At 45.4% G+C, this 12,024-nt stretch overlaps 1 long non-coding RNA gene across 1 annotated transcript; it reads right to left on the bottom strand.

Moving 5' to 3' along the window:
- Positions 5,531 to 6,966, bottom strand: LOC109709587. Its single transcript, XR_002216149.1, has 3 exons — positions 6,886 to 6,966; positions 5,722 to 5,879; positions 5,531 to 5,641 (listed from the first exon to the last, which is right to left on the bottom strand). It is a non-coding gene; the product is annotated as an uncharacterized LOC109709587 (long non-coding RNA).

The raw sequence follows: 12,024 nt of genomic DNA on the forward strand, positions 1-12,024 counted from the left end.
TAAGTCAAAACAACAGGATAATGGTAAGCACAAGTAGAGTGCAAAGCTCAATATATAAGCACTATGCAGTGATGAATACAAAGGAGCCAAGCGTAAGAAACCATCACAAGCTGCCACACGTATACCAACGTCGGATCGAAGTACCCACCATGTAAGGATGCCGCGTCTTATCTCCTGACTGCAAAAGATGTCAAGCCGGGACCTTATAGAGGGGGGTCCACCGGATTCAGTTATCTAAACCTACAAACTAAGTAACCACAGTATCCACAACCACAAAACAAACCACGCGAGCATTGGTTTTCCAGTACCGATTGTCATACTCGCCGGACAGTCCCGGAAAACCACACTTAAGACGCCGTCAGACCACTCAGTGTCCCGAATAACTCATCGAGACATACCACGAGTACCCGCTACCAACACAGAATAAAGAACCACTCCGTTTGGATGTCTTGGCAGGCAAACACAAGATGACACGCTACACAATATCGCGGATAATGTACGGAATCCGAATTCCCGAAAGTGTCTATTTCGACACCGGAACCACTATCGCTCAACCCGTCATCACCGCAACCCCCATGTGATGGATGGTGACCATCCAACAAGGTCTAGCGGTACTCACGAACGAGCCAAACGACATCGGAAAAATCCGAAACCGAAAGCCGCGTTCTTTCGGACAATTTTGGCCAAACGCAACCGAATCGAGCTCCTCGATTTCCACGAAGGCTAAGGGATCAGACAAGTCAGTCCAGAGGTCACCACACACACACTGCACTGCCACGTAGCCACGAGGGTGTACAAAATGCATAAAAGTCCCTCAAATTACATAAAATCCTATATAATTTATGTGATTTGGCGATCATAGTGTCTCGTTCACGCAGAACCGAGGACTCAAGGTCCGCCGAGACACGTACTGATAGGTCTCGACGTACCGGAGGCCGTGCTCATGATCCGGAGCACAACGGCTCACTGTGGGAAGCACGGGAGCAGCCCGAAGGTTCAGCGAACAGCGCGCAGTCAAGGGAGATCGCGCCGAACAGGACTAACCGGACAATGCTGATCCAAAATAAGGTGAGCACCGTGATCAGTACTGACCAGCGGTCACTGTGCTCACCCCCGTAGGCATCGGAACAGCCTCGGATCGCCGGAAAAGCATGCACAAACACAGAACAACAGCCAAAAAGGCTGAAACGGAGCGCATCGCCGAAACAGCGAAACGGAGCCTTCCCGACAGAAACCAAGGTGAGCACGGTGATCAGCGACTTGCTACAATCACCGTGCTCCCTTTCGTAGAGATCGGGAAGCCTTGGGAAGCTCGGAACAGTAGGCCATCCCACAAAAGCCCCATTTCGGGCTTGGCCGGAGCAAGCTTGCTCCGGCCGGCTTCCGGCGGCACGGCGGCGCGCGCGGAGGCCAGGGATGGGTGCGGGGGAGGAGAGGAGTGAGGTACTCACCTCAGACAGTGGCTGGAAGCGGCGGCGGTGGCGACGGAGGAACAAGACAAGCCCGCATGGCTAGGGCACGGGTTCCGCGGGCACCTGCGGCCACGGCGGCGGCCAGGGAGTTCCGAGACGGCGGAGGAGGATTGCAGGAGGCCGGAGGGATGCCTCGGGTGCGACCCCAAGCGGCGGCGGCGCAGGGGTGGAGTCGCACGCTCGCCTCGGCCTGAGCAGGTCAGGGGTGGCTGCGGGCTGGCCGAGGCGGCGGCAGCGGCACTCTGGGCGGCTCGGGGTGGTGGCGGCCGGCGGCCTGACGTCGGGAAGGTGTTACGGGAGTCGCCCAGGGCAGCGGCAAAGCGAGGAAGAGGTCGCACGGTCTGCTCGGCCAGGGCTCGGCCAAGTCGGCTGCAGGCTGCAGTGGCAGCAGCGGCGGCGCTCGGCGACGGCGGCGCTCGGCGGGGATGCTCGCCGGAGCACGGGGCGACCCTGGTCGAGGGTCTGAAGGTGGCGGCAGTCTCGGGCTTCCTCACAACCCGAGAGGAGAGAGAGAGAGAGAAAGAGAGGGAAAGGGGGAAGGAAGGTGGCTCCGGCGGCGGTTGGCCGGCCGGGGCTAAGTCGGCGGCGGCCTGGGAGTACGCAGCAGGTGCAGGGAAGTGGGGTGAAGGTGGCTGGGGGTGTGGCTAGGGCTAGGTTAGGGTTACAAGGCTCCAAACCCTAAAGAGCTATAAATACTAAGGTGCAACTTGCAAATAAGTCCACCAAACCTCAGTATTTATTACTGAGTCCTTCACAGCGCGTGTAAAACACGCGGACACCCCTCCGCGTGCAATCCCACGCGAAACGGTACATAAAATATCGCGACTTTTGCAAAGTTACCGTTTTGCCATTACCGACCTCTTCTCGATCAACGCGCAATCTCCGCAGATCCGTCCGTCAGATTTGCGAACGGATTGCACCAGTACGATCAGCACGACGGAGACAACAAAGCTATGATTTCGTTTCACCACGATCGACCACGGATTCGCGACAAAATCCAATCTTTCTCGCCAACAGAGGAAACAACACGAAAATACATATAAAACATGTATTTTTGGATTTTCTCGAAATCCGTGCATCAAACTCAAAATCCGTCAGCGCCAATAGTTCCAGAATAGCTGAATCGGTCGAAACGAGCTATTGGACTGCTAGGAACGGAGTCCGATACGAGCCAGAAGCCAACTTCCCACCGTGACTTCTCCGTAAAATCGAGTTACTATTCACTTTAAGTGAAACTTGGAAATCGCGTAGAATTTTCGTTTTAACTCATTTTCATCCGAAACTTGACGAATGCTTTTGTAATTAAATTACACACAAAAACATTGTCAACTGAGAGTTTAGCTACACTGCAAAAGTCTCAGTCCTTACACAAGGCTCAGCGACGACGCAAATAATCACCAAGTACCGTCGGAAGAATTCCGAACCGAAACCCGCGTTCCGTCGGCGGATTTCGCCGAGAAACGCATCGGAAATCATTTTACGGTCTTCGTAAGGGCTTGGGGCCTTGGACAATCAGTCCAAAGGTTACCCACTACTCACCCATGCTGCCAACACCAGCCGCAACAACCCAAAATACATAAAAGCCCTCCCGATTACCCGAAATCGCATTATTTTATGCGATTTTGACGCTTTTATGGTCCGTCTGCACAAACTAGAAGTCATTCAGCCAAACCGAGACACCTACTGACAGGTCTCGGCGTGCCGGAGGCCGTGCTCACCTTTCGGAGCACTGTCGGCCACTGTGGCACGAGCACGAGCGATGCGAAAATTAGTGAAATAGCGCTCACAGCTGGAAAAGCATGCTTATCTCGCTAACCAGGGGCTCGTTGACTCTAAATGAGGAGAGAACTGTGATCAGGACTGACATAGGATCACCATGCTCACCCCCGGAGGCATCGGAACAGCCTTGGGTCGCCAGAACAGTGAACAGAACAGGAGACTATGCGCAGAAAGGCTGAAATCAAGCTTACAGAGCTAGGCAGGGCACGGGGTGGCCGGCGGTGGCCGGACGGCGGGCAGGCCGGCCAGGGGTTGGTGCGGCAGGTCCGAGGTGGCCGGGGCTGGCGTCAGCAGGCGACGGGAGACGGCGGCGACGACGACCGATGATGCCCTAGGCACCCAAACCCGAAGAGAACACGGGCTCGCTCCGGCCGACGGGGAGCTCCGGCGGCGCAGGCGACGACGACGGACAAGTGCGGTCGACCAGCTGGGACCCGTGCTCACACCGTTCGGCGGCGGAACGCGGCTGCGGTGGTGCTGGACCAAACCGAGCCCGCGCGGGTTCATCACGGGCTCCAAAGGTAGCGGCGGCCATGGCGGCGGCCGGAGGAAGGTCGGGGCGACGGCGGCACGTCGCCGGAGGTCGAGGAAGGTCGGCGCACCTTGCTGCGGGTGGTGGCGACGCGCGGTGGTCGAGAAGACCAGGTCTCGGCCCGCTCAAGGTTTGGGCGGCCGCAGAGAGGGAGAGCGGCGGCCGGCGGCGTCGGGAGCGGCGGCGATGGCGCGCGGGGGCACGCCAGAGGTCATCGGAGGGCGGCGCGACTGATGGGGAGCGGCGGCAGCGTACGGGAGTACAGATCACCCGGGCTCGGCCTGGGTGACTGCGGGTTGGCCGCAGGGAGCAAGGTGGCTCCAGCGGCGCCAGCGGCGCGCGCCGACGGCGGGGGCCGGCGAGGGTGACACCGGAGGGGAGGTCTCTGCCAGAGAACGCAGGTTCGACTCATGGGGTGGCTTCCCGAGGTCAGAAGGCCGAGGAGGATGGAAGGTAGGTGAAGAAGATGATGGTGGAGGGGTTTTCCCGGCGGCCAGAGCACCTGCCGGCAGCCGTGGTGCGCGCACGGCTAGGGCAAAGGTGCAGAGGTGTCGCAGGGAGGTCAGCTGAGGGAGAAGGTGAACAGGTTAGGGTTTTCCATGATGAAACCCTAGAGAGTCCATATATGATTGTCAACTTTGCACACAAGTCCCTCTAAACTGATTATTAGAAATTCAATCCTTCCCAGTGCGAGTAATTTACACGTACGTACCTCCACGTCTGATTTTGAGCGATTCGGTACATAAAATATGGGGACTTTTGCGAAAATTTCAATTAGTCATCACTTTAGACCCTTTTTTGAACATCATGCGATATCCGGCAATTCGTTCATCAGAATTCTGAACGGATTGCGCCATCGCGTTCAGCACGACGGGGACAATAAACCTACGATTTTGGTTCACAGCGATAGGTCACGGATTTGCGACGAAACCCATCCGCTCTTCAATTTCCAAAAACCACACACATAAACCAATGTGTAATCCCACTAAATCCTAGATTCAAATTCAAATTTGAATCTCCTACCACTAGTAGGTACATGTAACATCCCTCACCTCACTCTAGGTCACAGACACAGAGCGCGAGGAGTCTCATTATGCAAGAACAGCAAAAAGCGAAAACCCTCTTTTCGATAAAATCCCTTTTTCTCGAAAACCGTGCGTTAGATCTAAAATTCGTCAGTGCCATTGGTTCCAGAATAGCTGAACCGTTCAAAACGAGCTATTGGATCGCTATGAACGGAGTCCGATACGCACCGAAAGCCAACTCTACTCCGTGGCTTCACCGAAAAACTAGGTTACTATTCACTTTAAGTGAAAACTAATAATCGCGTAAATTCTCCATTCTTACTCAGTTTCTCCTGAAACTTAACGAGTGCTTTTGTAATTAAATTACACACCTAAACATCGTCAACAGAGAGTTTAGTTGCACTGTCAAAATCTCAGTCCTTACATATTTAAATTTAGAATTGCCAATTACCCCAAGTAAAATTGACTTCTTCAAAAATTCATCAATCAGACTTTTATCGCTGCTCAGTTTGTTCACTGTGTACACAGATTTAGGATGATTGATATTATTGTCTTTTATCCTTATCTTGAATAGCATTCTTTTTCCCAGAAACTCATCAAGCTTTTTAGGTGCCTGGCTCATGTCACCCGTCTGAGTAAGAATATTTACTATTAGTATATACAAAAATAAGAAACAGACTATATATATTTATGATAAATAATACGCACTTACCATTAAAACTTGTTGGTGTAATTGCACGGCAGTACTTTGCAGAAACTGGACAACCTGACGATCAAATAAAATCAACGAAGCACTCCCAGACTCATCTATCACCCTCAGTTGGACTTTGAAACTATATGCATATTGTAGGTTGTTGTTAGAAAAATATCACATTAAATCATACACATCAAGTATAGAAGTAAAAATTCTCACCTTAGTCCAACACAAGTTACCATTCTCTCACAGAATTCACAATAGAATCGAGTTCCATCAGGAATCACCTTTTTGCTACACTTTTTGCAAGAATTGTAGTACCAGCCACGCTAAGTCTCAACACTTAGAACAGTTGCTAGAGTGACACATACATAAGGCTGAAAAGATGATTTATATTTAATATTAAGAATAAGAGAATAAAATGTATTAAAATCATAAACATGGATAAGATATTTACACTTGTTTACCTGTTGGCATTCTTGAATTTCAGCCAGAGTTTTTTTTTAGATACTTTTAGTAAGTCATCCGTTAGAGAAATAGTGGATTGAGTTGAAATTTCACTAAGCACCATAGATCGACTTAATTCTCCACTTACAATCCTAAATTTTATATTTTAATGTAAGTGAAGAATATATATATATATAATAATAAGGTTATTGGTTAACTTACTTATTTTTGAACTCCAATATTTCTGATATATCAGTATTGATCATCATCTTGGTTGCATAAAGAGAGTTTGATATACTACGTGGACCTATGTTGCCCATAGATATACAATAATTAGTATAATTAGTAAGAATATAAATAATATCCAAAGTAAATATAAATGAGATACATGCAAAGTCTTTTATCTTGTACCATTGCATTTTAATTATGACAGGGTCTTCATTCCCTACTTGTCTATAAATATGAAGTTCTTCAGAAAACCTCCCCCACAATGTGCAACCCAGCTTCTTGTTGCTATAAGTTTTACAGAAAAAAAATACTAAATGACCAAAATACAAATTAAAAGGACTATTATACTACAAATGCTACTTATAAAACAATTCATTTTATATCATATATGAGCCTACTTATTTTTGGTTTATATTATATCTGATAGATAATTTTTATATTTATATTTATACTAGCAAGAAAACTCAAAGAACGTAAAGTACCGTTATTTAAGATGTAGACATGAGTGTCGTATTATAAAGTTATCAGATTGATAAATACAGTATAATTTGTTTTGGATATAACTGTCAATCTAGTTTAGTCATCTATTTATAATAATAAGCAGCTAACTGAAAAAATATATATATAAATATTTAAAAGATATATTTATAATTATGAGCATCTACTTGTCATCCTCAAATAGTATCGTAATCTTTTTTGTTTCTTTACCGTTCTTGCAGCTTTCTTCCATTTTACTAATTCCAGAAAGCTTCCCAATGACATCTGATAAATTAGAAAAATGAAATATAAGAATCAATATAGTAGGTATACATATTAAAAATTAAATTTTAAAAATCAAATATTTGATGCATGTAACAACTCTTACCTACTAAATATTTGTCATCAGTGTCATTAGCAAGTATTTCATCAAAAGAGGTAAATATAAGTCCATATTTTGATATTGTCAAAACATCTTCCATCTCACGTACAACCGTAGAATATTGAAAATTGATTTTGTTCAGGAAAGCTTTTCTTACATGTATTCTATTTTCCTAAAATAGAAAATAAATAAATTATGTAGTATCTTTTAGTAAAAACAAAGCAAATGTATGTTCAATTTGAAAATGAAAGTCGTATCTTATATTTTGATTCGAAAGAACTAACTCTAGGATATTCACCACCTCTGGACGATGAAATTCAGGCATACTATACAGACAAATTACTCTGACTTTGATATTCCATTTGTCTCCAAGAGGAGTGATGTCACGTATAGAATCATACCCAAGTGCCATATCCTGAGAACAATAAGACATCCAAGAAAAAAAATTAATACTTGTTTCGTATTTAAATAATAAAACGAAAATCTATTTTAAAGCATCGACATCTAAGAACTAAGAAAATTACAGAAGGAGTGATAGTAGGAAAAAAAAAATTACAAAGTGAAAATTACAGAAGGAGTGATAGTATGGAAGTGACATGCAATATCTATACTGTTTATAAAAGCATGAGTTTTGAATTTTTTCCTCTTTCCAAAAATGCCTCTATTCTTTTTTACTAATATTTTTATGTCCAGTAATTTTCAACCAGTCATTTCAAATAATTAACTAAGTAATAATTTATTCTCAAATGAAGATATTAATTTTTTGCCATTAGATCTTATCTAATGATTCAAAATAAAAGTATCTGTCACTTTTTATGACAATAATACCATCGCATTTATATCATATTTTCTATCTACGCGTTTCTCAAATATTTTCCTTCTCACGCGTAGTTAACGAGCCGGAACTGGTGAGATCACTACTGATCCCCCAACTCTTGGAGTCTCTTAACTCGCTCCTCCCGGCATATGGCAGCCTTCTGCTGGCATTGCACTAATTCGGCTCATTACCCCGCCACACACACGAGAGTGGCCAATCGCTCGTGAAGTCTCAAGTCTCCGCTCGTCTCAAATTGCCCAGGGACACCACTTGGCCCATCCCGCGCCGATCTAAACAAAGATCGCCTACGCAGTGCTGTCGTTTTCTAAAACGCGACAACTCTATTAATCCTCGACCTTCTAGGTCGAACACGAGACACTTATTACCGACTCAAATCGAGCGAAAGTCACGCAATGGCGTCTATTCTCATCACTCGGTTTCATGTTGTGCGCGCCCAACAGGAACACCATTGGTTGAGAACAAACCACACCTTGAATCTACCTCTAACATCCGTTTTAGAGGTTTACGACACAACCCAATCAATTAACCTTTTGCCAAAAGTCACAAGTCCTCGTCTCTCACGAGCCTTAATCTCCTATGGTTTACTATCCTAGGGTCTCCTAGGTCCAACTAAACCATTTTCTATTGTTCTTTTTATGTTCTTTTTATGCTCTGATATCATCTTATCTGTCACGCCCCGAGCCCGCCTATTTGGTCGGTTTCGGGCATGCCGACAGACCGCCGAACGGACAGGGTTTCCCCTGTATCGCGGACAGAGTCTCCCCTGTACATTCAAGACGTCGCAATCAATACAATGTGCGAAGTTCCAACCAGGAACACATTTCAATCAAGATTGCATAATGAAAGGTATCAAATAACATAACACATCCTATGTTATTACATGCATTTACATTCATACATTTTACATCCCAATACTTGTTACATGTAACTTCCAAATACAATCCGATTTAACATGATTATTACAATCTTATTCCTTTCATTTCCTTACATCCCTAAGTAAAGCCGACTCAGGGTACCACTATCTCTGGTCTCGGTGGTAGGGCGCTAACTATGATGCTACGCCCTCGCCTCGCGCCGCCGCGCCGCTCACGTGTGAACCTGTAACACTCCAAAACCACGTGGGGTGAGAACCAACTCCATGGTTCCAAGTGGGTACGGCCACCCAAGGGACAAGCTCGACCAATAGGTCCAAGGGAGGCAACTGCAAGTTAGTTCAATAAACAGATAGATATATATCTTGATTATGCAACGAATAAAACCATGCATTGCCTCACGCATCAATATGAAGTCATGCAATGATGCGACTAATCAATCAACTAGTAATTCAATCGGTTACTACTTCATCCAATTGACATTTAAGGTTTTGCATTTTACCATTTTAATCATAAAGTTTCATCTATCTTTACAAAGCTAACCGCCCGACTCGGTCTGAGTCAATGTCTGTGGATTACCGCACAAAAAGCTAGGCCCGAGCGAAGGACGTCTCATCTTGCACCCGGCCTTAAATCCCTGACTAGGACATCACTATAGCCATAAGTTTATTACCGCATCACTTGCTAAACCCAAGGTTTCGCCGCTCACAAACTCACCACCCATAAAATCCCATTAACCGGGAATACCCGCTACAACACTGTGGGACGTCCTCTGGGGAGATAACCAGCTACAACCAGTGATGTCGATCCGGAGCAACATCGCCCGAGGGGGAGCTACCACAACCTCTGAGCAAGGACTAAAGTGAGTATGATCAAATGATGCAAATCTAAAAAATTCTGAGGATGTCAAGTTCAATCCATTCCTTACTTTGAGGAAAGACTATGCTCAAATACCCTATCTAGGTTGAAAATGTCATAATATTTTCATCCATTCTTTTCTTGCATTCTTTACTATCACTTTGTCATATACAGTACTATATTCTTGACTCATGCCACACTCTGTTTCTAAGTGTTCAACATGTCATAATGTTCCACTATACTAATCATATGCTCACTCATCTAAATGTATATGATTTGTCAACAGTCACATACATGTTTCATTGTCATTCATTGTTTTCGCAATGTCGAGTTCTCTAATCACCTAGTAAGTTTATCACACCAAATTCAAGCATTGATGTGTCATTTGAACATAAATCCACAGAATATGTATATAACATTACTAGATCTTCTACAATAAATAACATGCACTCATTCATCATATTCACAATATGTTACATATATATTGCCAACCATTCATATGCCATCTAACATTTTACATAATGTCACGCCGCGATCCAACCGCCAATTTGACGGTCGCTGGCGCCGCCGACAGACCGACCGACGGGACTGGAATTCCCTTACGCGGGACAGCAGTCCTCCCAGTACGTCCAAGCGTCGCGAATCCAACAATCAACAGAATGTCCACAAGGATACGGATATCAATCCAGATGGATAAGGAATATTCAAATACATAATTCTACTTGCTATTACAGCATTCATTTCACAAATCACGTATAGTATCATAGTTTCATTTTCATTGTACTCCAAATATACAATCTTACTATGACATCAGAGTTGAATACATTTTCTTTTCTTTGCTTCTAACCCCTAAGCTAACTGTCTCAGGGTACTGCTATCCTCGGTCTCTGTGGTGGGCGCTATCTACGAGCTACGCCCCGCCTCGCCCGCCACGCCGCACACAACGACCTGAAAACCCCAAACAACTGGGGTGAGAACCAACTCCATGTTCCCAGTGGTACGGCCACCAGGAATAAGCTGACCGTATTGTCTAAGTAGCCCTGCAACATGCAGTTCAACAATTACGAGCCAGAGATATATTCAATGAATACATGTTTAGGCCTAACAATATGCAATATGTATCTTTACTTTTCCGATATTTACAGTAGTTGCTTGATTCTTACTAGTACTTAGCTCATAGAACAACGAGTAGATTATTTAATCTATTTTACTAGCTGCTCAAGCACATAACTGTTTACTCTAAGGTTTCTATTACCTTAGAACTCAACCACTAATCACTGGCTTTCTAAAGTCCTATACCTTAGCTCAACCGTCTATCTTAGCTCATAAGGGTTCCCTACCCTATCAAGCTAACCACCCTACTCGGTTCGAGTCAATCATCGCGGACTGCCCGCGCTCCGGCTGCTCAGTCAGCCCTACCGCCCTCACTCTGATTCAGCCTCCTAGCGGCGAAACGTCGCACCACGCTGAACCACGGCTCGAGCCACAAGACTAACCATCGGTGCGATCCGTTGCACTTACCCAGCGACGAGCTCGAGACGCTGAACACCCACCATCTGGGGAACAAGTCGCACCCACACAAACAACGGTCATGCAGACACAGTCACCTGAGGCACCCGCACGATACTTACCCAGCATGGACTCAGTCTGCTCTGGCGTGCTGATCCTCAAATGGCTTCCACTCTGGGGCGAAATCGTCGCACATACGCCAAGCACAATGGTTCAAAAGCCCGGGCGGTGTTTCATGGAATCGCCCCCCAATCTAACCTCACGTACCAAATCTCGCGCGAAGCGTCGCTTCTAGCGAACCCTCTCCGTACCAAGAACTATTTATGCATATTTAGTCCCTGTGATGCCGGAACCACGTTTACCACAGGTCGAGGGTTCTATTATCATTTATCTCTCTTTTTATTGTATCGTGACCTATCTAGTGGTTATACCACTTATTACTTCTCTTTCTTTATTACACTCTTGTTTAGGTTTATTTTTTCGTTTCATTTCCATTACCTAGATACCTTGCTAGGTCTTATCATCTTACCTAGAGTCCATTCTAGGTTTACATAGTTCATCCTAGGTTTACTGACCACTAGTTAAATGACCACTCGAGGTCTACCTGACACCTAGTGTCCAATCATCTCTATCATCCTAGGTTATCATCTAGTTTATATACATATACCAGCACATGCTTTCTTTACTTGCAATTATCTGTTGCATCATTACTAACATGCATTCCTTTACTTAGCATCCTCAGGTCCATGCATTATTATTAATATGCATTTACTCATATCCTGCATTACTTAGCATACATTATTATCACTGCATTGACTAGCATATGTAACTGCTACTATGCATTTCTACTTAGCATTTTCATCTATGCATTTCATATCATGCATTCTTTACTTAGCTACATATCTAGCCAT

This window comes from Ananas comosus, linkage group 1, assembly GCF_001540865.1.
Source record: "Ananas comosus cultivar F153 linkage group 1, ASM154086v1, whole genome shotgun sequence".
In the NCBI taxonomy this organism is placed as follows: Eukaryota; Viridiplantae; Streptophyta; class Magnoliopsida; order Poales; family Bromeliaceae; genus Ananas; species Ananas comosus.